Genomic DNA, 26,984 nt, shown 5'->3' with positions numbered 1-26,984 from the left:
AATGCTATCGGGCTTGGTTTGTTGGATAATATTGAAAGTCTGGATTGTTGCAGTGGTGGTGATCTCTATAATAGTCTAGCTACTATCAGTTTATCATAAGATGTCACTTCAAGGCATTCAGTCCGATTGACCTTAAGCAATGTTTTAATCTCAGAGCTATTTTAAGGTCAGCTATCATCATAGTTGTTTTTATTTAGATTCATAAATGCATAAAATATTGGATAAGGAGCAGCAAAACACACAGCATAGTAAGTTTATGCACTATTAAATACTTGATAGTTTTTTTACTGTCTTTCCTTCTCTAGTACCTTAGTATGATCCTTAATTACTTTTAAAATAGGAAATAATTAAATAGTATGTTTTTACCCATAAATGCTTTAATCATTTTAATCATTATCTAGAACTGAACTTTTATAGCAATTAAAGAAAGTTGAGCTACTTGCCTAATCTGTTATCATAAAATGTTGAAGACTCACCTTTGCTGCCAGGCGCGGGGGGATTAATCTCCCCCCTCCTTTTTTGCTGACCTTAATATGTTTATTATGTTTTTTATTTAGTTGGACTGAGTTGACTGTGTAGTAGATAAGTTTTTATAATGTATTTTTAAATTAGTTTTTTCAATTTTTTAACATTATATTTTATATATTGTATTGCTATTGTGTTGTGAGCTGCCCCGAGTCTTCAGAGAGGGCGGCATACAAATCTAATAAATAATAATAATAATAATAATAATAATAATAATAATAATTATTATTATTATTATTATTATTATTATTATTATTATTATTATTATTATTATTATTATTATTATGAACTTTGTGGGTTCAGTACAAAACCTTAAAATGTAACTGTGCTCCTCAACAAATAATGCTGTCTATCATTTGTCCTTTTTGTGGCTATTCAAATAGTATGACTTTATCAACTGAAAAAGGGTCCAAACATCTATTTGAAAACTTATCTTGGTCAGTAAGCCACTCCCCCCAGTCATATGATTATCATGCCATTCCCACCTGGTCACATGGCCAGCAAGCCACTCCTACCCAGTCACATGACCATCAAGCCATACCCACAAAATAAGCCACGCCCACGGTGTGGCAGTAATAATTTTGGCAGCCCATCACTGATGCAGCAGAATAGGTACCTGAATGCCTGTGGAGCCCAGCTGCTGCTATTCCTCCCAAATCCTCAAGAGCAGTCCTGCTCTGGAAAACATGGCGGGAAGAGGAAGGAGAAGGGCTTAGAATGGAGGAGTCAGCCATGTTTGGAGGCAGGTAGTTCATTCTGGAATCTTCTCCTTCACAGCCCTTCTCATTCTGCCATCCTTCCTTTTACATTCTCCCTTTTTATGTGTTTTGTACCATTCACATTTACATCTATATACAATTTTTAACATGTTATATTTCTTCCTACCTCATCTCTTTGTGATGATCTATGACCATGATAAAAATTGATTGGATTTTTTGTCTGAATCTGGCCCATTTCCAAACTTGATTTTGCCTTTCTCAGTTTCCATCACAAACACATGTGGACATCAAAAGTGCCCCTTTCTGTTCCGATTTCAGGAACCTAGTCTTGAACCTCATCACATAATTGCTTTAATTCCTTACGCTGGAAAGAATAAAAAGAGATGGATGGGAGGGAGAGGGAAGACGCTAAAAACGGAACTGGAGAGAACTTAGCAAGCAATGCAAAATACAATCCTGCAGAAAATGATCGGCCATAAATACAGTTTTTCTTTTTTTTCTTACAATATAAAAATATATCCTTCTAACTCAGCACCTTCATGGTCTAATGGACGCCAGATCTCATAATTCCTAGCCAGTAATGAGATAGCAAGGACTGTTGCTCATCCACATCTAGGTCTAGAATCTCTGGATCTAATTGGAAGATGCTGTATAGACCATCTATATGAGGACTTAATGAATTCAATCTGTATAGTCTGGAGGACAGAAAGGAAAGGGGGGACATGATCGAAACATTTAAATATGTTAAAGGTTAAATAAGGTTCAGGCGGGAAGTGTTTTTAACAGGAAAGTGAACACAAGAACAAGGGGGCACAATCTGAGGCTAGTTGGGGGAAAAGATCAGAAACGACGTAAGAAAATATTATTTTACTGAAAGGGTAGTAGATGATTGGAACAAACTTCCAGCAGACGTGGTGGGTAAATCCACAGTTACTAAATTTAAACATGCCTGGGATAAACATATATCCATCCTTCGATAAAATACAGGAAGTAGTATAAGGGCAGACTAGATGGACCATGAGGTCTTTTTCTGCTGTCAATCTTCTATGTTTCAGAAGCTAAGATTTAGAGCAAAACTTTCTATCTTCAGGTGTCCTTTTTCTACCAGCATTTAAACCAGAGGTCTCCAAACCTGGCAACTTGAAGACGTCTGGATCTCAACTCTCAGAATTCTTCAGCCAGCTATGCTAAGTTGAAGTCCAAAAGTCTTAAAGTTTCCAAGTTTGGAGATCTCTGCTCCAAACCATGATTCCATGTTTGTGATGGAGGGATCTTACTACTGTTACAGCACCTGAGTGAACTTTTTGTAACGACTCATTTGATCTTGCAATTTGGCATTACAATAGACTGCTGGCTTAACATAGATTACCTGACTTTGCATATAAAAGATTTTATCTGAAACTTCCAGGGGCATTCATTATGAAACATTATGCTAAATTATGCTAAGTTAAAAACATCAGAGCATCATCATGCATTCTTAAGTAACAGTATATAATTTCATTTCCTAACTTCATACAAGATAACCAGTGAAGGGTTGCAATTTTTTTTACTATTACACTGTGGGTGTGGCTTACGTTGTGGGTGTGGCTTTCTGGCCATGTGACCAGGTAGGAGTGGTTTGGTGATCATGTGACCGGGGAGTCATGTGACTAGCTTAAAGGTGGCCAACTTGACATCACTCACATCAAGGGTTTGGACTAGGGTTAGGGTCCTTCGCCTCTCCTCACTCAAAGAGATACAATTTGCCTATCTATTTACTATTACTGAACATCCAAAATATACTATTTCTATGTATATTTACATACATATTATACACAGGCACACAAAAATATACATTATCTACTATATAAACTGTATGTGTCACACCCACACACTATACCTGTAGAGCCCCTCACTCTTTAACCCCCGACAAAAAGCAGGTCTTATTTTAAGACTGCTCTCATTATATTCTATCATATGTTTCTGGTCCATTTGATTTTTTTTTACTGTCTTAAATACAATAAAAATAAAAATAAAAGGAAGCCAGCATGCTAAGGAGCAAAATGCCAACATCTGCAGAAAGATTTATGTCCAACAGAATGCACCAGGGTCTCATGTGAGCACCAGAAGCAGTTTTAGAAACTTAAACAAGTAAGCAACAGCATCTTAGTGTCAGGATTCCAAGTAATATCTCCAGGACCGCCTTCTGCTGCACGAATCCCAGCGACCGATTAGGTCCCACAGAGTTGGCCTTCTCCAGGTCCCATTGACTAAACAATGTCATTTGGCGGGCCCCAGGGGAAGAGCCTTCTCTGTGGCGGCCCCAACCCTCTGGAACCAGCTCCCCCCGGAGATTAGAACTGCCCCCACCCTCCCTGCCTTTCGTAAACTCCTTAAAACCCACCTTTGCCATCAGGCATGGGAGAATTGAATCATCTCCCCCGGGCCTATACAATTTAAGTATGGTATGTCTGTGGGTATGTATGTTTAATAACGGGGATTTTAAGGTTTTCTCTTTTAATTGTTAAAATTATTAGATTTGTTATGAACTGTTTTCTATTGTTGTTGTGAGCCGCCCCGAGTCTACGGAGAGGGGCGGCATACAAATCTAATAAGTAAGTAAGTAAGTAAGTAAGTAAGTAAGTAAGTAAGTAAGTAAGAAAGAAAGAAAGAAAGAAAGAAAGAAAGAAAGAAAGAAAGAAAGAAAGAAAGAAAGAAAAAGAAAGAAAGATCACATCGCAAACAGAACTCCAAGGCAGCTTCTCAAAGAACAGTTTTATTTGGAGACATCATCTTGGCATTAATAAATCATCTTGGCATTTCATTTGAAAATGTGACCTCCTGCTCAAAAGAAGAAGACAACAGCTGAGGGGACTTCAGAGAGCATCTGACTAGAGGAGGCAACAAGGAGAGACCTCATTGGTTTACCTGCTGCTAAATGGGTGCTTTGTGATATAGGTCCTCCATGGCAGCCATTTTGTGAGAGCATTATGACATGCTATTAAAATTTGAAACGAATTTCCCCAAATGTTTGAGGAGCCTTGCTTTGTGCCACATGCTTTTGATCAGTTTGTGCAAGGACTTCATTGGCATTAGTAACCACTTGTATCTTCAATTCCTGTGTGAGCAAATAAAATTGGTGCTGGGCTCCTGGCTCCTTGAGTAACCTTAAGCCTAGTCTTTATATCAAACCCCGGTAGAAGCACAAAGAAAATCATCTTCAAAATATGTTGATGTCATTGGTATGAAATCATCTCCAACCCCATCACTGCTGTACATCTCAGAGTTACAGGAACAGTTTCTAAAATTGAACAATGTCATAATGAAGATCTTCATTAGCATAGATTATGCTCTCTTCCCAGGTAATGTTGCTGGTAGACAAATCCCTGATCTAAATCTCTCCCAGCACTTACACAGAACTCTTATAATAATATGCTAGCACTCAGATATTTCCAATAATTCATCATAAATGATTGCAATACATGGAAAAGAAAGATGGGCTTGTTGAATGCATTGATGTGATGGGGTAAAATAGATCCAGTCCCCCACTGCATGGCAAACTTTCCTAGGTGATTTTGAATATAGAATAACAGAGTTGGAAGGGAGCTTGGAGGTCTTCGAGTCTAAACCCTGCCTAGGCAGGAAACGCTACACCAATCCAGACAAATGGTTATCCAATACATTCTTTAAAACTTCCAGTGTTGGAGCATTCAGTGTCTGAAGGCAAGTTGTTCCATGGATTAATTGTTCTGTCAGGAAATTTCTCCTTAGTTCCAAGTTGCTTCTCTCCTTGATTAGTTTCCACCCATTGCTTCTTGTCCTGCCCTCAACTGTTTTGGAGAATAGTTTGACTCCCTCTTCTTTGTGGCAACCTCTGAGATATTGGAACACTTCTATTATGTCACCCCTAGTCCTTCTTTTCATTAAACTAGATATACCGAGTTCCTGCAACCATTCTTCATGTTTTAGCCTCCAGTCCCCTAATCATCTTTGTTGCTCTTTTATGCACTTGACCTGCTTTGGTGTTTTCCACCTCTCTCCCTGGCTCCAGTTTCATTCGGGATTCCTAGCTCACATTCAGGCAGATTAAGTTAGAAGCAAGTTTTACTGAGCTCAACACAGCTTCTTTAATCCTTTTTTGTTCTGAAACTGTTCTCAGAGAAAGAACATCTTCTGTACCCTTTAAGCCATCTCTAACATCGGTAACCCTTCTGTTATTCTTAGTAGGCAGGCATCCAGCCCTTGCTAGATCACTTTTTTTTAATGTTTTGCTGTTTCCAAATCCAATCTTTTCCCAAATAGATATCTTTCAACTCCTAGCCCTCTTAGACAATGAGGTTTGCAATCCAGCCCATCCGTAGAATGCTAGAATTGAGGAAGCCTGCCAAAACCCAACAGATCCAACAGATCAAGAGAGCGACCCGGTACCCAATTTTTTTCAGCCCCGCCCCCTCCTATCCAGCAAGTAACTGCAGCGTCCTCTCTTCCCCGAAAAAAGGGAGGGGGATCCAAGTCACCGCTTCCCCTCATCCCCTCCATATATCATGACATCATCCCTCGTCCTTTGCCCACCTCACCGAATGGTGCTCTCCATCTGGGCGGCTCGCGTCTCCCCATTGGCCATCGGGAGCTGCCTGTCATTCCCCGAAGTAGGCGGGCCCCACGCCGCTCTCCCTACAACCTCCCTCCCTGGATCTGGGACTTCAGAGCCTAACAGCTGGTAGTCGGAGTTGGGCACCAACCCCCAGAGAGAGGAAGAACAGCCCGACTCAGTGACAGGCAAGCGGGTGAGTGAGACTCTGGGTACCACACGCCGCTGCTTGAAGGATGCAGTTGCTGGGGGAGACGGGATGCAGGAGGTGGGAGGGGGAAGCAGCTAGGCGGAAAGTTTCTGGTTTGCTCTGGTCCTCTTGCTGACCTAATTTCTCAGCCCGCTAATTTGGAGCCCAGCATCCTCGTTCTAGCTCTTCTGCGCTTCTTTTTTAACCTTTCCCTTGCTGTGTCTTGCATTCTCACTGGTGCACCATCCCCAACTCTTACTTCCTGGCCCCAAGTCAATATGCAGGGGAAATTGCTGAGCTCCTAAGCCGCCTGCATGGTCCAACACTTCACCTGGCATCAAGCAACATAGCCTTGGAGTTGCTGCTTGTTCATTATGAACTGTTTTCCCCTGAATTTATTTGAACTAGCTCCAGCAGTTCTTCCACTGGGCACAGAAGGAAGAAAGGTTGTGGTAATTGTTAAGCGGTAATTGTTAAGCAGTTCTCTTTTTGGGGGGGACTGAAGGAAGCCCGGCTGGGATCTCTCTCAGAGAGCTCCTGAAGGAGAGTCAGAGAGGGAGGGCAGCCGAATTAGAGGGAAGAGTGGTAGAAGAAATCCTTGCAGCAGAGAGAGACATTAGTGACTGGGGCCCCCACCTTTCATTTCCCCCCACCCCACCCCCTCCAATGCCATGCAATGCCTAGCCACCCTCTTTTGAATTTTAAGTCATCTAGTTGCTTCTCATCTGTTTAATCGTCCGTGCAAAACCCCATTTCTCCTTGCTTTAATGTCAAGGGCTTTAGAGTTAATTGAACCATCCCAGATTGCAATGAAGGGCAAATGATGTGTCAACAACCATTGCATACTTAAGTAACTCCGTATCTTAACTCTGCTGCAATGCATAATTTACATCAACGGAGGACATGGCTGTGTGGTCCCTCGCTTCCTGCCATCCCCCCACCCCACCCAAAATCAGCATCCTTTAAAAGTGGGGGGTTATGAAGGAAAGCTGTTCAGGCAACCTGACCCTCCTTAAAACTCTTTTGGGAGAAGACCCACTTGTGGCCTGGACTGAGATTCCAAAGTTGGGTAAAACTCCAAGAGGAGGACCACATTTCACAAGAGGAGCTGGTGGAGAGGGTGAAGGAGTCAGTGAAATGAATTCCGAGTCTAGGAGGCCTTGGTCAGTTTGACCTTGCATCTGCATTCATTTCTTCTGCTTTCATTATCTTCATTCCTTTTATTGCTCATCTTCCTCTGCCTGGTGCTTGCTGGATGTGTCGGTACTACAACTCACAGAATCTCCAGCCACCCGTGAATGAAGGAGTTGTAAACCCAACACAACCAGAAGGGAAGCTGTGGTGCTGGTTGCAGAAAGAGCGGACGGCTGCTTCCCTGTTAGGAAGGAAGGAAGGTCTAATTTGGTGAGGAACTGCAGCCTGTTCGCTGTTAGGCTGTTAATTTTGTTTCTTGTAGGAGAGAGCAGTGTAGGTATTTATTTAGCATACTGTGGTGGCATTTTTATCCATAGGGAGGGGAAAGAGGTTTTGGGAATGATTCTGACCCCATTGTTGAGAATTAATGCAGGGACAAACCAAGTGAGGTGATTTAAGACAAGGATACCTAAAATCAGGGAACCTGTACCTTACCTGCCATTGTATTTTGCTCCGTCCAGCTCTTGTCTTTCACACATCCACAGGAGCCTGTGTTTATTCATTTCTATATCTCTTAATTGTTAATTGGCATCCTCCCTTTCCTCCAGGAAATCAAGCCAACACCACCCTCCTTCCTCTAATTTTTCCCATAACAACAGCCCTATCAGGCAGACCAGACTAAGAGAAAGTGAATAACACAAAGTCGTGCACTGAACGTCCATAACTAATTTGAACCTTGGTCTCTGGTTCTAAACTAACACCTTTGTGGCTAGTTAAGATTGTTGGATAGGCCTGAAGAAGCAGGTGCCATTTTGCTCCTGTACCTCAAAGAAGCAGAATGCCTTGGCCCTGTCTCTTTTGAGAACAGCAGAATAACAATAGCAATAGCAGAATAATACCAATTAGCAAAAATAGGAGGGGAAAGATAAGCTAGCAAAGCCCTTTGAATCCTCCCCCAGTAATAGGTTCCTGCGGGCGTCCTTCCATTGAAGGATTAATATAATCATTCAATAATTCTCTACTGTACTGATTCGTCATCAAATTCCCTCAGAGCTTTGCTGCTTTCCCTGGTTTCTTTCGAATATCCTCGTGGTTTCACTGTGCGGCCCTGGCCTGTGGAGAAAGAAATTAAATATTCCGGGGATAAATCAGATGGGATCTAGAGAGGGCATTAGGAAATAAAAGAAGGGAGGAAGTAAAAGAGAAGTGGGCTGTTTTCACAGCTCTGAGTAACAAGGGATCCTTGTTCGCAGGAACGGTTAAAAATTGAAATTGGCAGGGAAGCAGAGAGGTCTCCCTTCTGCCACTCATTAGACCATGAGAAGCAAAGGGCTTCTGTACCAAAATAAACCAACAAACAAAAAAGAAAGCCATGTTTTATTGCTGGGGGAAAAAACCATAACTGTCCAAATTGATTTCAGATGAAATTGTCTTGATCTAACACAGGATGTCAAGTTTTTCAAGGTGCCGTTTTGAGCTATCTTTCTGGGACTGTTGGTGACTATTCACTCCTAAAAAAAATATTCTGCAGGGCATGCTTTTATTTATTGTTTTAATTCAGCACTAAGTATAGCAGAGTACCTCGAGATGTACTCTACTGTACTCACTTTCTGTTCTGTACAATTTCTATTTATTATAATAATTGCTTTCTAGTCCAATTGTTTAAGTTTTTTTTAATATCGTAACAAAAGCATGAGTACAGTACTGTTTAAAAATCACAGCCCAAATAGCTGTGCCTGGAGTAATAAGAATTTTTAATACATAGTAAAAGAAACATCCTGCAACGGCTCAGTATGGCCAGCCCATTTAATTTGATTATTGCAATCTAGTTGTGCCCAATGCTAAATAGCAAAACAATAAATAAATACATAATAAATAATAGAATAATATCACTACACTGAAAAACTAACCAAAGCAGGCTAACCAAGGTTAAAACCGTTGTGGTATGAATGCAGCTAAGTTTTTAACTGGGTATGTTAAGTATGCTGTGGGAGGCCAGCATTAATAAGAAGTTACAGGAAACTCTGGATCCCAACTTGGCCTATCATTTTGGTAATTCTCTCTCCTTTCCATTATTTTCTTACCAAGTGAGTCAGGGTTTAAAAAAAGATGTTAAAAGCATCAAAGGAGGCTTGACTTACCATCAGTCTTCTAAATCAAGATAAAAACAAAGGAGAATGAAGGAATTAGCATCCTTGAAGAAGTCAATTACATTTCACCTGCCAAGGCAAAATAAATTGTCTCTCTATTGTTGAAGTAGTAGGGGGGCAGGTGGGGCAACCTGGTTTGACAGCTCATTCTGAGAGGACTGTAATTAAGCGTCCCAGTGGCTTAGTGACAGAGCTATCTTATACTGTCTGATCTTTGGAGTATGGAAATGGCCTGTGTTCCTCCTGTCCTCCATATTATTTACTACTTACATGAAATCACTGGATGAGGACAACTACAGTTAGTCCTTAATGTATGACTGTAACGAAGCCCCAAATTTATGTTGCTAAGCCGGACAGAAGTTAAGTGTGTTGGTCTCATTTTATGACCTTCTGGCCAGTTATTAAGCAAATGCAATTGTTAAGGGAATCCACCATCGCCCATTAAATTTGCTTGTCTGAAGTCAGCTGGTAAGGTTATAAATGGTAATCACATGACTTCAGGACAGTGCAATTTTAATTTATCTTGACTAGTGATGGGTGAACCCAACGGTGTTCGGGTTCGGCAAGTTCGGACGAACTTTACGCAAAATTCGGCCAAACCCGAACCGAACTCGAACCTGAACGGGGAATCCCACCAAGAGATTCCGGGGGCAGAGCTTTGACGTCACGTATGCCGGCAGGTTGCTAAGGACATGTTTGTTTTTACGTGAAAGGACCACCCTTTGCTTGCAGCGCCGCTGCGGCATCCTTTTTCATAAAAATAACTGTTTATTTTTACGTGAAGACCTCCCTTTGAAGGAGCTAGGGAATCCCTCCCATGAAGAGATTCTGGGGGCGGAGCTTTGACATCTCCGGCAGGTTGCTAAGGACGTCAAGGTGATCACTTCCTGGATTCCATAGAATCCAGGAAGTGATCACCTTGGCGTCCTTAGCAACCTGCCGTTGACGTCAAAGCTCTGAGCGCCGAATGCAACCCCGAACTTTGCCCGATGTTTAAAAAAATTTCGTGTTCGTGTTCGGCATACTGAACACCACAAAATTCGGTACGGACCCGAATTGTGCGGGTTCGGTTCGCCCATCACTAATCTTGACCCTGAGCTACATCTTATATTTCAAAAGACTCTGAAAACTATTTTGTCTCAGCAGGCTCTTTTGGTCCTTATGAGGAAATGTGAGCAAAGCAGACAGCTGTTTGTTTGTTTGTTTGTTTGTTTGTTTGTTTGTTTGTTTGTTTGTTTGCAAGATTTATATGCCGCCCAAGTCCATTGGACTCTGGGCACTAACAAGAATAAAAACAAATACCAAACAGTTACAATATCAAGAGTAAAAAATAAAGTAAAAACATAATACAGTAATAGTCCTTAAAAAGCATACATGTTCCCAGTCATTCATGGTTCCAGGCCCGCCAGAAAAGCCAAGTCTTAACAGCTTTCCGGAAGGCCGGTGGGGTAGGGATAGTTCGGATTTCCAGAGGCAGTTGGTTCCAGAGGGTCAGAACCACCACCGAGAAGGCCCCTTCCCCGTGGTCCCGTCAACCAACATTGTTTGATGGATGGGATTCGGAGAAGGCCAACTCTATGGGCCATTATTGGCCACTGGGAAGTATGAGGTAGCAGGGCAGTCCCATAAATAGACTGGTCCTAACTAAGCCATGTAGGGCTTTAAAGGTAATAACCAAAACTTTGCATTGCATCCAGAGACACACTGGCAGCTAATGCAGCTCATGGAGAGTTGGAGTAATGTGGGTGTACCTTGTCACATATATATGTTGTTGAAGTCTGTTTAATACTAGTGTACTTTGGTTCGCCACACAGTCAGCCATTTTTATCTACCTTCCAAGGGGCCTGGGATAGGCAGGTGTCATTTACATGGTGTTAAAGGTATTATTGCATGACATCAGTCATTGAAGAATAGTGCTGCCTTTTGCAATTGACGGGTGGTGATTTTGTCAACATAGATCGTGCTCAACTGGGGCTATGGAGGGTTTGGGATTGCCCCCAAGGCACTATTACTGTAGATACTATCTTTGCTTTATTTTGCCATGGTTGTACTACTTCTACTTGCAGGTCTTTGTATTTTGTGATCTCTCCCACCCCAGTACTTTCTCTTCTCTTCTTCTGTCTCCAGGCACTACCAAAGACTTCATTTTTTTTATTGTCGATTGTTAAGTCTGTGCAGTAGATGCTTCAAAGTTTGCATTTTAAAGTACCAGTGGACTTCCATCGTCTTCACTTTCTATGCTTTGTCTAATGTGTGGTTCCAGCAGCTCTTGTTTGCAAGCAAATGGCATTTCCTGCAGATACTGCAATGTACCCTTGTTGCCATATTGTCGAGCCATTTTCAGTACAGTGTGTGTGATCTTCTTGCAGCAGCTAACGAGGAGGTGTACACTTTCTTCAGCTTCTATGCAGAGATAGCACTCGCTGTCTGTTGCAGTCTTCTCAATTCTGGCTTTGTATGCATTTGTTCTCGAGGCTTGGTCTTGTGCAGCCAGAATTAGCCCCTCTACGTCATTCTTCAGCTTTCCTGCTCTTGGCCAGTGCTCTTGTTGTTATCTGCCTTGCCTGCTGATTTAGTGGCCATGTAATGCTTTGTCTTGCCATGTCTTTTTTTTTTCTTTTTTAAAAATATCTTTATTAATTATTAACATTAAAAAGAAGACAAAACAAATACAGAACAAAGACTAAAGACAAAAATAAAACAAACACAAATTTGCCAACCTACTTGTTGGCATTGCAACTACAGCTTTCTAACTATTATTTTCTATATTCATTTATAAGAGTCTTGGCCATGTTAATTTTACACTTATGTCCAATATTTTAAAAAAAGGAATAATAAAGAGTAACAAGATTGCTAAATAATAATATAATAATATATATTTCATATATGTTCTGTCGAGCTCTCTGGCAGAATCCTCCCGAAAAGCCAGATACAAATTTCAGAAACACACACGTTTGAAAATTCAAAACAATGTTCTTTATAATGAAAACTCACTTAAACTAAGCCCTCTTTTAGTATAGCAAAGAGCACTTGTCTCCAAACAAACTGGTAATTGGTACAAGTCCCTTATCAGTTCTGAGATACTTAGCTTGCAGCTATGAGACAATTCACAGTCCTTCTTCTTTCACAAAGTAAAACACCCTTTGCTCTGGTTTAGTTTCAAAGCGGGTGGAAAGCAACACACCAAGGTCGAAGTCAGCAAAGCAGGCACGAAACACAACAATCAGATAATCCTCCACAATGGCCAAACCCACAGGCTGCTCTTTATAGCAGCCTCACTAATTACCACAGCCCCACCCAACCACAGGTGGCCTCATTTTCTTTGATAATAATCTCTCAGTTGTTGCTGCCTATGCATCGCTCTCCACATGCATGGCTGTATCATTAACTCTTCTGAATCCAAGGAGGAGAGAGATAATTGATCTCCTTCTGAGCTGTCTGCCCCACTCTCCTCCTCCCTGTCACTCATGTCTTCTTGGTCAGAGGAGCCTTCGTCATCAGATTCCACCGGGAGCAAAACAGGCCTGCGGCATGTGGATGTCTCCCCCACATCCACAGTCCTTGGGGCAGGAGCTGGGGCAGAGCTAACCACAACAAATATATATAATATATTTGACTGTAATATGAATATTTAGAATTTTAAGTATTTTTTTTTTTGGTTGACCCAATTATGCCATCTATTCCACGTCTGGTAGAATTGCCATGTCTTATTTCTATTTCTATCTCTATTATTTCTACTGTTTGTTAGTTTTTCTTGTAGGCCAGCTTGGTCTTTCTACTAAACTTTCATGGTGCACTACCGTAGCTTCAGTAATCCTCTTCACTGTCCTTCAGATATTTTTAACAATGCCCTTTTTTGTCTTCTTCGACTGTCTGGTGTACTTGCAATGTTTCACACCCACTTAGTTCCTTGGTAAGTAGACTCTGTCAGTGTTGCTACGTGGATGAGAGCATGATTCATTGTCATTATTTTTCTGGCCTTCTACCATCCAGGGCTTTTAGTTCTGCTTGAATCCAGTGCACAATTCCAGCTAATTATCTAGTGACTGGAATTGCCCAGGCTTTAATTGCCTTGATAATATTTCTTCTGCTTGACTTTAAGATCTTCACTCTCTTGATGTATTCACTTCTACCCTCCTTCTTCACTTCAGTGTACTTAATGCTGTAACGCTCTTCTTTACCAAGACTCTTTTTAAAAAAAATAAATTTTATTCACATATATAAACAAATACACAAAGACAATATAAACATACAAAATTAAAACTCACAATGAGAAGCGGGCGAGTGCGCTACAAGTCTGTATAATAATATTAACTATGTGCATTCTCTATAGCAGTGTTTCCCAACCTTTTTTGAGCCGCGGCACATTATTCATATTTTCAAAATCCTGGGGAACGTTGAAGGCGGGGGGGGTGGGCTAAAGAAAAGTTTGGACAAAAAAACCCTCTCTCTTCCTCACTTTCGCTCTATTTCTCCCTCTTTCTCTCTTTTCCTTCCTTCCCTTCTTTCTCTCTCTCCATCCCTCTTTCTTTCTTTCTTCCTCTCTTTTTTGCTCTTTCTCTCTCCCTCCTTCCCTTCCTCTATGTCTTTCTCTCTCCCTTGCTCTCTCTCTCTCTCTCTCTCTCTCTTGCTATCTCTTTCTTGCTTTTTTCTCTCTTCCTTGCTCTCTCTCTCTCTCTCTTTCACTGTCTCTTGCTATATGTCTTTTTCTTTCTCTTTGCCTCTCTTGCTATCTCTCTTTCTTTCTCTCTCTTTCTTTCTCTTTCTCTCTGTCTCTCTTTTTCTGCCTCTCTTGCTATGTCTCTCTTTCTCTCTCTCTCTCTCTCTCTCTCTCTGCCTCTCTTATATGTCTATCTTTCTTTCTCTCTCTCTCTCTCAGCTGACTGCAAGCGGGAGCCCTGACGGCGGCAGCTGGACGTGCTGCTGGACGGCGTATATCCCAGGCCCGCAGCGCCAGCATGTACGGCGTCCAGCAGCACGTCCAACTGCCACCGTCAGTCCCTCCACCCTGGAGCTCTCCCCGCGACTGCCTGCGGCTGCTGCCATCTCCCCACGACTGCCATCTCCCCGCGACTGCCTGCGGCCGCTGCAGCCCCCCCCCACGACTGCCTGCACCGCTGCAGCCACCTCCCCCGCTCCCACCACCATCTCCCCGCGACTGCCTGCGCTGCTGCAGCCGCCACCTCCCCCGCTCCCACCGCCATCTCCCCGCGATTGCCTGCACCACTGCAGCCGCCACCCACCCACCCCGCTCCCACCGCCAGTGCCCTCCCGCCGGGCCCCAAAGGACACTTGCCGCCGACGCCAGGGAAGCTCCAGCTGGGCGGGGCGCTGCCGGTGCCTCCGACCTCCCGGCTCCTGCCCGATGCCGCAGTTTCTGGCGCTCTCCTGCTGGGCCCCAAAGAAGGAAGGCGGGAAAAAGACGCGAAGAATGAACCTCTCCTTCTTCCTGCCTTCCTTCTTTGGGGCCCAGCAGGAGAGCGCCAGAAACCGCGGCATCGGGCAGGAGCCAGGAGGTCGGAGGCACCGGCAGCCCCCCGCCCAGCTGGAGCTTCCCTAGGAGCTTCGCGGCACACCTGGCCATGTCTCGCGGCACACTAGTGTGCCGCGGCACACCGGTTGGGAAACACTGCTCTATAGCAGTGTTTCCCAACCTTGGCGACTTGAAGATATCTGGACTTCAACTCCCAGAATTCCCCAGCCAGCATTCGCTGCCTGGGGAATTCTGGGAGTTGAAGTCCAGATATCTTCAAGTCGCCAAGGTTGGGAAACACTGCTCTATAGCCTATTTTAAGTAACTTAATAGCAATAAATACTAATTAGTACTATTGATGATAATTAAATTGACAAAAAGTAAACAGAAAAGAGATGATAGTCTTAATTAACTGTATCTTAATCTCCTTTAAATTTAATTTAATTTTCTTTTTACCGTTTAACAGTTTAAAATGTTATGACTGTTTTGGGGTTTTTTCAAGCCAACGATAAAATGTTATAAAAGAAAGATTCTTCGTTATTTCTTAACTCTAATGTTAATTTAACCATTTCTGCACAATGTATAATTTTCTCCAAAAACTGCTCTTCCTGTGGAATTCCTTCGTTTTTCCACATTTGAGCATCGGCTATTCTAGCCGCAGTTGTAATATGAATCACCAAATATGACCGACTTTTGTTGAAATGTTGACGTAAGATTCTTTCTTTTACAGAATTTTACATTGGTTATATACAGACTTAACAGAAACATTCCAGGGTTTTTTCTACATTGATACCCAAAATTTTGTCAAGCCAATTTCCTATTTTTCCCCAGTATATTTGAATCTTTTCGCATTCCCACCATAAATGATAATAGGTCCCATATTCTTTTTTAAATTTCCAACAAATGGAAGGCTGATTTTCATCTATCTTGGCTAATTTAGCGGGAGTCATTTACCAAAGACTCTTGATGTTATTTCCACAGGGCACTTTGAGTCTTTCACTGGTTTACTAGTTTTCTTCTATTGATGGTAAGCAGTGAAGGGCTACCAAAATTTTTACTACCACACTGTTGGCATGGCTTATGCAGGACGCCCTGCATTTTCTTTCAATATCTTTCAGTGCAAATTAGGTGCTCTGGGATAGAGCTCCATTTTCGCTACCCCACTGCGTTCCCCCCCCCTCTAGGCAGCAGCCCACCCCTGATGGTAAGGGTGGTGCATTGTCCAGTCCATACTCCACTGAAATATCTGGCTGTATATACAATTATTATTATTATTATTTATTGGATTTGTATGGCGCCCCTCTCCGCAGACTCGGGGCGGCTAACAACAGTGGTAAAACAACATGAACAATCCAATTAATAAAAACAACTAAAAAACCCTTATTATAAAAAAACCCAAACATACACACAAACATACCATGCATAACTAGTAATAGCCTAGGGGGAAAGGATAACAATGTTGATCAGCGATTCTATTCCAGATGGTGTTTTTCTATATGGCGTCATATCTTCCATGTAAATAAGGTTGGATAACTTAGCAGATGTTTTTGATGTTTCATACCATGCCTGATGTGTTCAGTACTGTTGACAGAGGAATCAATGCAACGACAAACAGTAGTGGTAATAGAAGGTTTCCTTGAAATATTCCTCTCTTGATGTTAACCTCTCCCAGTCTATCACCATTGATCAGCAACTCTGTCTTCCACTGTGCCATTGATCTTTGCACAAAGCTTCTTATGTTCCTACTGACTGCTGTTATTTCTAGGCACTTGATTACCCAGATACAAGAGGCAAAGTGTTAAATGACTTCTTGGAATCAATCCAAGTTACATTCAGGTTGGTCTTCCTTCTCTTTCAGTCCCCCCCCCCCCCCAAAATCATCTTGTCAATTAGAAGCTGATATTTTGTTCCTTTGCTATTTGGACAGTTTCCTTTCTGACCAGGTGCAAAAGAGCATTGACCACATGCTGTTGGGCTGCATCGGCTACAACACTAGTTGGCGATTTGAAAACCACCACACATTTATAAACCATCAAAATCACAGCTGAGAGAAATTTGAATATGAATAAGAGTTTTGGTTTTTTTGTTTTTTTTTAAACCCTTTTGCAGAAAAATTAAACTTTTGAGAAATCACCAGGCTGATTTCAAGGCATTAATTCCAACAGAGAAAGCAGACATAATTGCCATGATTTCTCTTTACCCAAATTAAGGATCCTCTCCCTACACATTTATGCTGAGGAGTGTTTTGGTGCCTTGTGCCTTTGAATGAGAATCTAAGAGAAGGCGCCCATGTGGTATACAGTGTTCCCTCAATTTTCGCAGGTTCGAACTTCGCAAATAGCCTATACCACGATTTTTTTAAAAAATTAATTTAAAAATACTTCGTGGTTTTTTTCTATTCCACGGTTTTTCCCACCCGATGATGTCATACATCATCGCCAAACCAATAATTATTGTTAATAAATAATTATGTTTATAAATATCAGGATCACTAAGTGTTTTATTCAATGGTGAGTACCAGTAATAATGGTGAGTAAATTGTTAAGGGAATGGGAAATGGTAATTTAGGGTTTTAAAGTGTTAAGGGAAGGTTTGTGATACTGTCCATAGCCAAAAATGGTGTATTTACTTCCGCATCTCTACTTCGCGGAAATTCGACTTTCGCGGGCTGTCTCGGAACGTATCCCCCGTGAAAATCGAGGGAACACTGTATAGTGGTTAAGGCATCAGGATAGAAACCAGGAAACCATGAGTTCTAGTTTCTCCTAGGGCACAAAACCAGCTGTGTGACCTTAGGCCATCTACACACACTCAGCCCTAGGCAGCAGGCAATGGCAAATCACTTTGGAAAACAGATTGTCCAGGCTATCACTAGGCATCAACAATAATTCAAAGGCAAAACAACAGTACAGTAACAGATAGCCCTCACAAAAGGTGTGTGTGTGTTTTCTGTGTGAGGAAGAAGGAGGGAGGGGGAGGAGGAGGAGGGGGAGAGAGAGAGAGAGAGAGACTGAAAAAATATAGATTTTGAAAAGTATTTACCATTCATGTTTGCCTGCTATTCTGTGTAGTTGCCATATTAGCTCGGCTTATCTTCATTTTTTCTGGAGTAGAGGGAGAAATTTCAAATATACTACAATCATACTATTACTACTACTTTGCTTTCACTTTCTAAGAAAGCATCTGGGATCTTTTTGCAGTTCAGAGGGATTGGTGGAAATACAGATAATGGAGGTTGACATTTCACTAGGCATGTACATTATTGCTAACATTACAGATTTCTGCAGAGGAAGATGCAAAATTCTAAGATGCTTGGGAATGCCTCCAAAATAAATTGAACTAAATTGTTAGTCCAATTTATTTATTTATTTATTTATTTTGGGGGGGGGGGGATCCAGATTTAGGAAGGATGCTTCAGTTTCTCCTTATTAGCCAGTTTGAAGTTATTTCAAGAAAAGCAAAAATAAACAGGTGGCTTAGAAAATAATAGAAAATGGGGTCAGCCATCTCACAGGAGATGGGAAGTTGTAGGCCTTCCTTAGGCATGAAAACTGGATGGATGGCTTTTGGCCAGTCCCTCTCAGGCCAATCCTGAGTGGTTGCTGTTGATGTGATGGAGAAAACAGAGGAAGGAGAAAGGAGTATTAAGTTTGTTTGCTGCCTTGAATATATATTAAAAATGGCAGGATAAAAACAGTGGTGGGATTATTGGGGACAATATGCTGATTCTGTAAACCACTTAGTGCTGTAAAAGCACTATGAAACTGTATATACGTCAGTCTAAATGCTATTGCTATAGATTTTTTTAAAAAGTACTACCGGTTCTATGTGCATGGCTTGGTAGGCTTGGCAGGGGAAAGATATTGTAAAATCTCCATTCCCTCTCCACTCCAGGGGAAGATTACTGCAAAATCCCCATTTATTCCCAATCAGCTGGGATTTGGGAGGCAGAGAATAGATGGGGGTGGGGCCAGTCAGAGGAGGTATTTTCCAGTTCTCCCAAATACTCAAAATTTCTGCTACTGGTTCTCCAGGACTGGTTAGAACCTGCTGAATTCCACCACTGGAAAATCTAACAATAACAACAGCTTTCTCTCCACAGCTAATTGCTCTATAACTACCTCTTAGAACTATTTAATCTTGGCATTTTGTAAGTTTTTGCTTGTTTGTTTGATGGTTTAACTTCTACCTTTGGCTGAAAATGTGCCAGAATAATTTCGGTATCATAAGTAAATTCCTACTTTCCAGAGTTAGAATCTTACAGTAAGTCTCAGTACACCTCATTTATGCTTTCGCAAGGGTCCCCAAACTGGGCAACTTTAAGACTTGTGGACTTCAACTCCCAGAATTCTCCAGCCAGCATAGCTGGCTGGAGAATTCTGGGAGTTGAAGTCCACAAGTCTTAAAGTTGTCAAGTTTGGAGACCTCTGCGCCTAATGTGTAAACCCATTTATTGTGGTTGGCTAACCAAAATCCATATGTAATGTTCTGGATGAAGCCAACCATTTCTGATTTATTCAGTAAAAACACCACTAAAATCATGGATGCTTTATTTGAAAAAGTTATAAGGTTAAAGTAGGCAGAAGGAGAAAAGAAGTAAATGTAAGTCCAATGTTTAAGGCTAAATAGAGAATTCAGGACAACTTACATTTTCTGGTTCTTCTCCCTGATAAATCACTGTCTCTGACATTGCCTTTTGTAGGAATGTCTTCTAAAAATGTTCCAGTGAGGATGACAGCTGTCATTTGTCAGGGCTTGGCTCCTACCTCAAGTTGCATCTCTGAATGATTTCAAACATACACAGACCCACACATGGGGCTGTGGAGAGCCTTGCATAAAGCAATCATGCTTATTGTATCCGCTGGCAAAAGAATGAACTCAATTGGGTTTTTAAATCAGCGACGGAGTTGCGGCTGGCAAGTAAATGGAAATAACAGCCAGTGGGTTGCAATCATCACAATATGGAATAATCAGGGGAAGAGGTAGACTCAGACATCTGTTACGAGAAGAGGACTTGTCTCTATTTTCATCTGTGAACAAAGAATTTGAAGCAAGCTAAGATTTCAAACCCTAATTGCACCCAATGGTAATTAAACTGCTCTTTTTAAAATGTAGAGACCAATCAGCATTTTCTTGCCTGCAGCCTAGCATTTTAGCAGTCTAGTAGTAGTATTGAAAGAGTTGACTGCATCCTCTCCTTTGGCTAAATGTGTTTGGAATGAGAAATAAACCAGGAGAGATCAAGACTCTTCATTTCCTGCCCCTTTCAAAGCGACAAGCTGCCTTTAAATTTGACTGTGAAATTCCAGCTTCATAGATAAGCTGCTGAATTAAAACTGCTTTTTATTAACGGGGAAGAGGTTTTTTAATGGAAACTTGCAGCAGATTTGCTCCAAGACGGAAAAGAGGGCTGAGGGCTGTGCATGTAGAGACGGTGTGCAGTTAATTAGTTGTGCCTGAAGACAGGACAAGGTGGTTGGGAAAAAGCTGTCTTTCTCCAGCATGTAATGAGAAATACACTCTGTCTCCCACCTTGTGTTTGGCCCTTGTGGATTTAATGGTGGGGCGTGTGCAATTTAACTGAAGTTGGCCTGGGAGATGTCCTTTTAATTGGGCCACTTTAGGGTACCGACTCATCTGTATAGCTGAAGTAGCCTATGGGAGGCAAAAACTGTAAAAGGGAAGCAAAGCAACTCTGAGATGCTGGCTGTAGAGATGTAGGCTTCCTTAGAACACAGGATAATGGATACTCAAAGATGCCGAATTGATGGAAAGAGATGGGGGCCCTTTCGGCCTCAGGAATTTAGAGGACAGCAGACACCCAGATGGCTTGCAGCCCTTATTCTCCTATTTTCATCACTGAATATATATCTGTCTCAATCCACATGCATTTTCCTGCTTAAATATTCTATATTTCATTCTTTGCTGCAGTGAACCAAGGAGGGAATGCACATTTTCCTTAGACCCAAGGCAGGGAAACGGAACATTCTGAAGTTATCTAACAGCTGGATGCAAAATCAGATTGAATCAATGCCTAAAAAGCTGTTTGAAATACACCAATAAATAGTTTTTCACAGGCATCCTAAAAATATTAACTTGCAGGGTGTATGGCGTTGTTTTAAAAGGTCTTATATTTGTAGTATTTAGATTTAAATTAGATTTTAGATTTAAATTAGATTTTAGAGTTTAGATTTTTTTTAAATACCCGTGTTTATTCCAGGCTACTGGGTATTTCTAAGTCATTGACTTTTACTTTTGTTTATCAAGAAATTAAATCTGTAACAACAAGGGATAGCTTCATAAAAACAACAAAACAGATCAGCCCATCCAAGTGGATGAACAGTCCCCACTTAAGTGGGGTCTGTTTTTCTACTGCAAATCCAAAATCATTCCCAGGTTAACTCTGCAGTAGTTCTTACTGCATAGCCTAGATATTTCCCATGGCAACTATCACCTTCTCTCTGCATTAACATCAGAGCAAGAACATCTAAAACAACAAAATCTCTCATCTGGACGATTAATTTTAAAAACTATGCTATGTTTCAACATGAATTTATACACTACAAGCATAGTTCTTAGGATTGTGCATGCTTCAGAAATGATTAACTAAGAACTGGCTTAAAACAGCGCTGTACACCCTTTTTTTCCCCAAACTCACAAAGAAGTCTGACAAAAGTTAGACTGCATTAGTGTACAGGCTCATGAACTCATATATTACCTTCTTCTTTATTAATGGAAGCAATTATCCAGCACCTCTGAAAGTCATTTGGGTGGGAAATGTGAGATAGCCTCATTTAACCCAAGCTAGAATTATGTAGTCTTTGAAAACCAACATTTCTTCCATTCTGTCCATCTGACTATCTAACATTTATCATCTTCTGTTTTGTTCTGTTCTGTTCTGTTCTGTTCTGTTCTACTCTATTCTGTTCTGTTCTGTTCTATTTTATTCTATTCTATTCTATTCTATTCTATTGGCTTAACCCTGCTGTTCTGTTCGGGTCGTATGTGACCCGAAGCCAAGTTTGAGTCCCTGTAAAAAAATTTCCCTGCATATCTGAAACTTGAAATTTCATGACTGCTCATCATTTCAGGGGTTCTCTCTATGAGAATTTTTTTTGGGGGGTGGGGGGCTTAGTTTTTGCTGGGCAAAAAAAGTTACAAATCTTCTGTTCCCGGGTCACCCTGACCCAGACCGAAAACTCTTCATTTGCAGTGCTTATTTTTGGACTTTTTGAAAGCTTTTTTCACTTGGAAAGTAGTCTGAACATTTCTGCACACAATGATATGAAAATTGAAATGAAAAAAGTAAATCTTATTGGTTTATTTTGCGGATATAATGCACCCCCCCCCCGTTTTTGTGAAATTTTTTTCAATTTATGGATAGTTTTGCTTGCAAAATGCATTCTATTTTACTAAAGTTGGTGTGGGATTGGTAGCTTGAACATTTCTGAATATAAGAAAAATATAAATGAACTGGAAAAAATGGTTCTTATTGGTTTATTTTTGCCACAAAAGGGCCACCCCACCCCTCGGCCTTGCTGTGTGCCATTATTGTCACTTTTTATACATATTTGGCTAGAAATATTTGGAGTATCCTTTTGAAAATCAACCACATTGTAGCCAGAGAACTAATTTTATGAAACAAATCCATTTTACTAAAAAAAAGTATGTAAGTTTGAAATTAACAGCATAATTTTTATATAAATTGAAATAATTGAACACGGGGGGAGGCATACATTTATGTGCAAAATAAACCAATATGTATCAATTTTTCCAGTTCAATTTTCATATCATTATGTTCAGAAATGTTCAAGCTACCAATCCCACACCAACTTTAGTAAAATAGAATGTATTTTGCTAGCAAAACTATCCATAAAGTGAAGACTATTTTTAAAAAATGGGGGGGCGTGCATTTCATCAACAAAATAAACCAATATGCATCAATTTTTCCAGTTCAATTTTCATATCATTATGTTCAGAAATGTTCAAGCTACCAATCCCACACCAACTTTAGTAAAATAGAATGTATTTTGCTAGCAAAACTATCCATAAAGTGAAGACTATTTTTTAAAAATGGGGGGCGTGCATTTCATCAACAAAATAAACCAATATGCATCAATTTTTCCAGTTCAATTTTCATATCATTATGTTCAGAAATGTTCAAGCTACCAACCCCACACCAACTTTAGTAAAATAGAATGCATTTTGCAGGCATAATTATCAATAAACCTAAAAATAATTCACAAAAACGGGGGGGAGGCATATTTATGTGCAAAATAAACCAATAAGGATTAATTTCTTCAGTTCAATTTTCATATCATTGTGTGCAGAAATGTTCAGACTACTTTCCAAGTGAAAAAAGTATTCAAATTGACCAAACATAAGCACTGCAAATGAAGAGTTTTCGGTCTGGGTCAGGGTGACCCGGGAACAGAAGATATTTAACTTTTTTTAAACAGAACAGCAGGGTTAAATGTAGACTTGCTTTCAGACTTAAGGAAAATGATTTGTCTATAAAAGTATGATTATATAAATGCAAATACACATTTGTAAATTATTCAGTCTTTAGCTATAAATGGGTTGCATGAAGTGAATGAGATGGAGAGAGGGAGGGAGAGGAAGAGAATGAGACTCCAAGTTTAGCATTCCCTGCTTTATGACATCTGGCTACATGGATGCACAAGTTGAGGTTCACACACACACACACACACACACACACACACACACACGTAATGTTATAACACTGTTGTTGGGTGCTTATCATAAGTCCCAGTTTATCCCGGTTCCAATCCCAAACTCTCTGTTACTCCATAAATATTGATTTTAAACAGTGAGCACTGTTGCACACATATAAACATTTTGTTGCGTTGTCTTGCACAGAGCGATCTAGCGTTCAATAAAGAGGATCCTTAGCTTGACCTCCTTTTCATTTCCTGTTGTCCCGAGTTGACATTCATTCATTCATTCATTCATTCATTCATTCACTCCCTGACTCACTCACTTACTTATTTGATTTCTATGCCACCCTTCTCAACCAATTCAGGGTGCCTTACGACAGAAAAGAATACAAATTCAAAGCGTGTAGAAATCTAATATTTAAAAAATTCTAAAACCCCTTTTTCCTAAAAAAAAAATCATCCACATTCATCCAATTAAATTAACCATTCATGACATCGGCCAGAGTTAGTTCTTAACACTCACGGCCCCCCATGCTTGCTGGCAAAGATGGGTCTTCAGGGCCTTGTGAAAGGCCAGGAGGGTAGGGGCGGTATGAATCTCTGGAGGGAGTTGGTTCCAATGTTGTTTGGCGGGACCCAGGGGAAGAGCCTTCCCTGTGGCGGCTCCGACCCTTTGGAACCAACTCCCCCCAGATATCAGAGTTGCACCTACCCTCCTTGCCTTTCGGAAACTCCTTAAAACCCACCTCTGTCATCAGGCATGGGGGAATTGAGACTTTCCCTTCCCCCTAGGTTTATAAAATTTATGTATGGTATGTCAGTATGTATGATTGGTTTCTTAAATTGGGGTTTTTTTTAATTAACTTAAATATTAGATTTGTTTACATTGTATTATTGTTGTTGTTAGCCCCCCTGAGTCTACGGAGAGGGGCGGCATACAAATCTGATAAATAAATAAATAAATAAATAAATAAATAAATAAATAAATAAATAAATAAATAAATAAATGGCTGGAGTTGCCACAGAGAAGGCCCTTCCCCTAGTCCCTGCCAGATGATATTGCTTTGCTGACAAGACCCAAAGAAGGCCGATTCTGTGGGCTCTGACCGGTTGCTGGGATACATGAGGCAGAAGACGATCCCATAGGTAATCTGGTCCTAAGCCACATAGGGCTTAGCAGCTGGATGTCTTGTCTGGGTACAGGGCCCCAAATTCAGTTTAGGTATTAGGACCATGTAAATAGCTTATAAGACAAGATTGCTTTGCCACCATGTTGAACCCAGAAACCCATTATCATTTCTAGAAAGCCATGGCCTTATTTTTTTATATGATACTCCGAGAGTAGCGTGGTACACTGGTTACTAATTGGCAAGCACACACTGGCTGGCTGATAGGGGGTTTTTTGTGTGTGTTCAGCTATAGGCTAGGGAGGAAAAATTCTCACCGGCTTGCAAACATAACTGCTCCCTTTGTGTTCTAATAGCTTTCAGTTTTAGAAACAGTAAGAAATAATTTTATTGCAATTTAAAGCAGAACCAAGAAGATTTTGGGCAATAAAAAAGCTGGCTAACTCAAAAGACCCCGTGTTTGCTCCACTATATCATAAGTTAATTTTATATCTGAAACTGAAAATTAATTTATTTCATTCATTCATCAATTCATATCTGGAATTGAGATTTATGAAATATACAGTGTTCCCTCGATTTTTGCGGGGGATGCGTTCTGAGACCGCCCGCGAAAGTTGAATTTCCGCGAAGTAGACATGCGGAACTAAATACAGTGATCTCTCGATTATCGCGAGGGTTACATTCCAAGACCTCTCGCGATAATTGATTTTTCGCGATATAGTGGAAACACCATCTGCGCATGCGCGCCCTTTTTTCCCATGGCTGCGCATGCGCAGATGGTGGAGCCGGTGGCTGGGGAGGGGGATTCGCCGCCCCCACCAGCCCTTCCTGCTCTGGGTCAGAGCCGCGGAAACCTTCGGCTCGCCGAGGCTGCGTCTGACCCCCTTGAACCAAGGCTCCAAGCTCGCCTGCCGCTGCCGCCGCTACGCCTCCACCGCCTCAGCCACCCCCTCTGCTCTGCAGGGACCTCGCATGCCTCACATTCTCCTCGGCGGCGGCCAAGCAGCAGGTTTACAGTAATGGGAGACCAAAGGCAAAAAAAGAAAAGAAAAAAAATCCCCAAAAGAGAGGGACAAGAGGCAGGCACAAAGCGAGGGCACAAGGGGAGCTGCCCGGCAGAGGTTGCTTTTTTTCTTCTCGTGGGCAAGTGGAGGGGGGGAGAAGGAAAGAGAGAGAGAGAAGAGTGGAAGGAAGAGAGAAAACCGCGGACCTATTTTTAATTTATTATTTTTTGAAAAATCGCGGTATAGCGTTTCGCGAAGATTGAGATCGCGAAAATCGAGGGACCACTGTACACTATTTTTGGCTATGAACAGTATCCCAAGCCTTCCCTTAACACTTTAAACCCCTAAATTACAATTTCCCATTCCCTTAGCAACCATTTATATTATTACTCACCATGTTTATTTATTAAAGTTTATTTAAAAAAATGTTTTTTAAAGGCAGATGAAAGTTTGGCATTGACATATGACGTCACCGGGCGGGAAAAACCGTGGTATAGGGGGGGAAACCACGAAGTATTTTTTAATTAATTAACCATGATATAGACGTTCCGTGAAGTTCGAACCCGCGAAAATCAAGGGAACACTGCATACCGTATTTTTCAGAGTATAAGACACACCTGAATATAAGACTCATCTGGCTAGCGTCCTTAGTCTGGTCTTTTATCCCCTGGTTAGGGCTTGAAAAAACATTATTCGGAGCAAGTAGCAATGGGGAAAAAAGCCTCCAAGCCAGTATGAGCCAGAAAGATCATTAGCGCCTTGTTAAATAAAAAGCTTCGAAAAAGCTACATTCAGAGTATAAGACACACCCAAATTTTCTGCCTCTTTTCGGTTGGGGGGAAGGTGAGTCTTATACTCCAAAAATACAATGCTGACTGATGATAATCTTGGGTAACATAATTGCAGAATTCCTACTGATTTGGGAAAGAAAGATACAGCCATATGAAGATACCCTGTTTATTCTCCACTTCATATATAATTAGTCTTGACTCTATGAAGCCAGGAGATTGTTATACTTCTTCTTTTTGTTTTTAGTTTTCTGGGTGGAATAGAAGGACTTTAATCATTCTGACTTCTGAGCATCAATTGTCTAAGCAAAACAAAGGAGAATAGTTCTGCGCTATTAAACAGAGAGAAATATCACAGGGATAGCTCTTCTAAACCCCTGAGGCACAAGCCTCCGTTCCTACAGAACAGCAACTCTTTTCATCTACTTCTCTGAGTGAAGAGAGACTTCACACACAAAGGCATGTATGCAAATAAGCACAATAGACAAAACCAGGGGATTCTCAAACTCTTCTTCACCATGGACCCCCTTTAAACGTCTTTGTGGCCACAGAGCCCCATGACGTTAGATTTAAATCATAACACTTCTTCAAACCTTTGTGGACATCATGATTCTCTAGGACTCTGC

At 41.2% G+C, this 26,984-nt stretch overlaps 1 protein-coding gene across 1 annotated transcript in view; it reads left to right on the top strand.

Annotated features, from left to right (window-relative positions):
* The first annotated feature begins 5,920 nt into the window (after positions 1–5,920).
* Positions 5,921–26,984, top strand: part of LOC139158766 (leucine-rich repeat neuronal protein 1-like) — a 51,441-nt gene continuing 30,377 nt past the window's right edge. Inside the window, exon 1 of the mRNA XM_070736102.1 lies at positions 5,921–6,010. The gene's annotated coding sequence lies outside the window, so the exon portion shown is untranslated. The remainder of the gene's footprint in view (positions 6,011–26,984) is intronic.

The sequence above is a fragment of the Erythrolamprus reginae genome, chromosome 2 (genome assembly GCF_031021105.1).
Source record: "Erythrolamprus reginae isolate rEryReg1 chromosome 2, rEryReg1.hap1, whole genome shotgun sequence".
Classification (NCBI taxonomy): Eukaryota; Metazoa; Chordata; class Lepidosauria; order Squamata; family Dipsadidae; genus Erythrolamprus; species Erythrolamprus reginae.
Note: the sequence above shows the minus strand (reverse complement) of the source record. Positions and strands in the feature narration are given on the sequence as shown.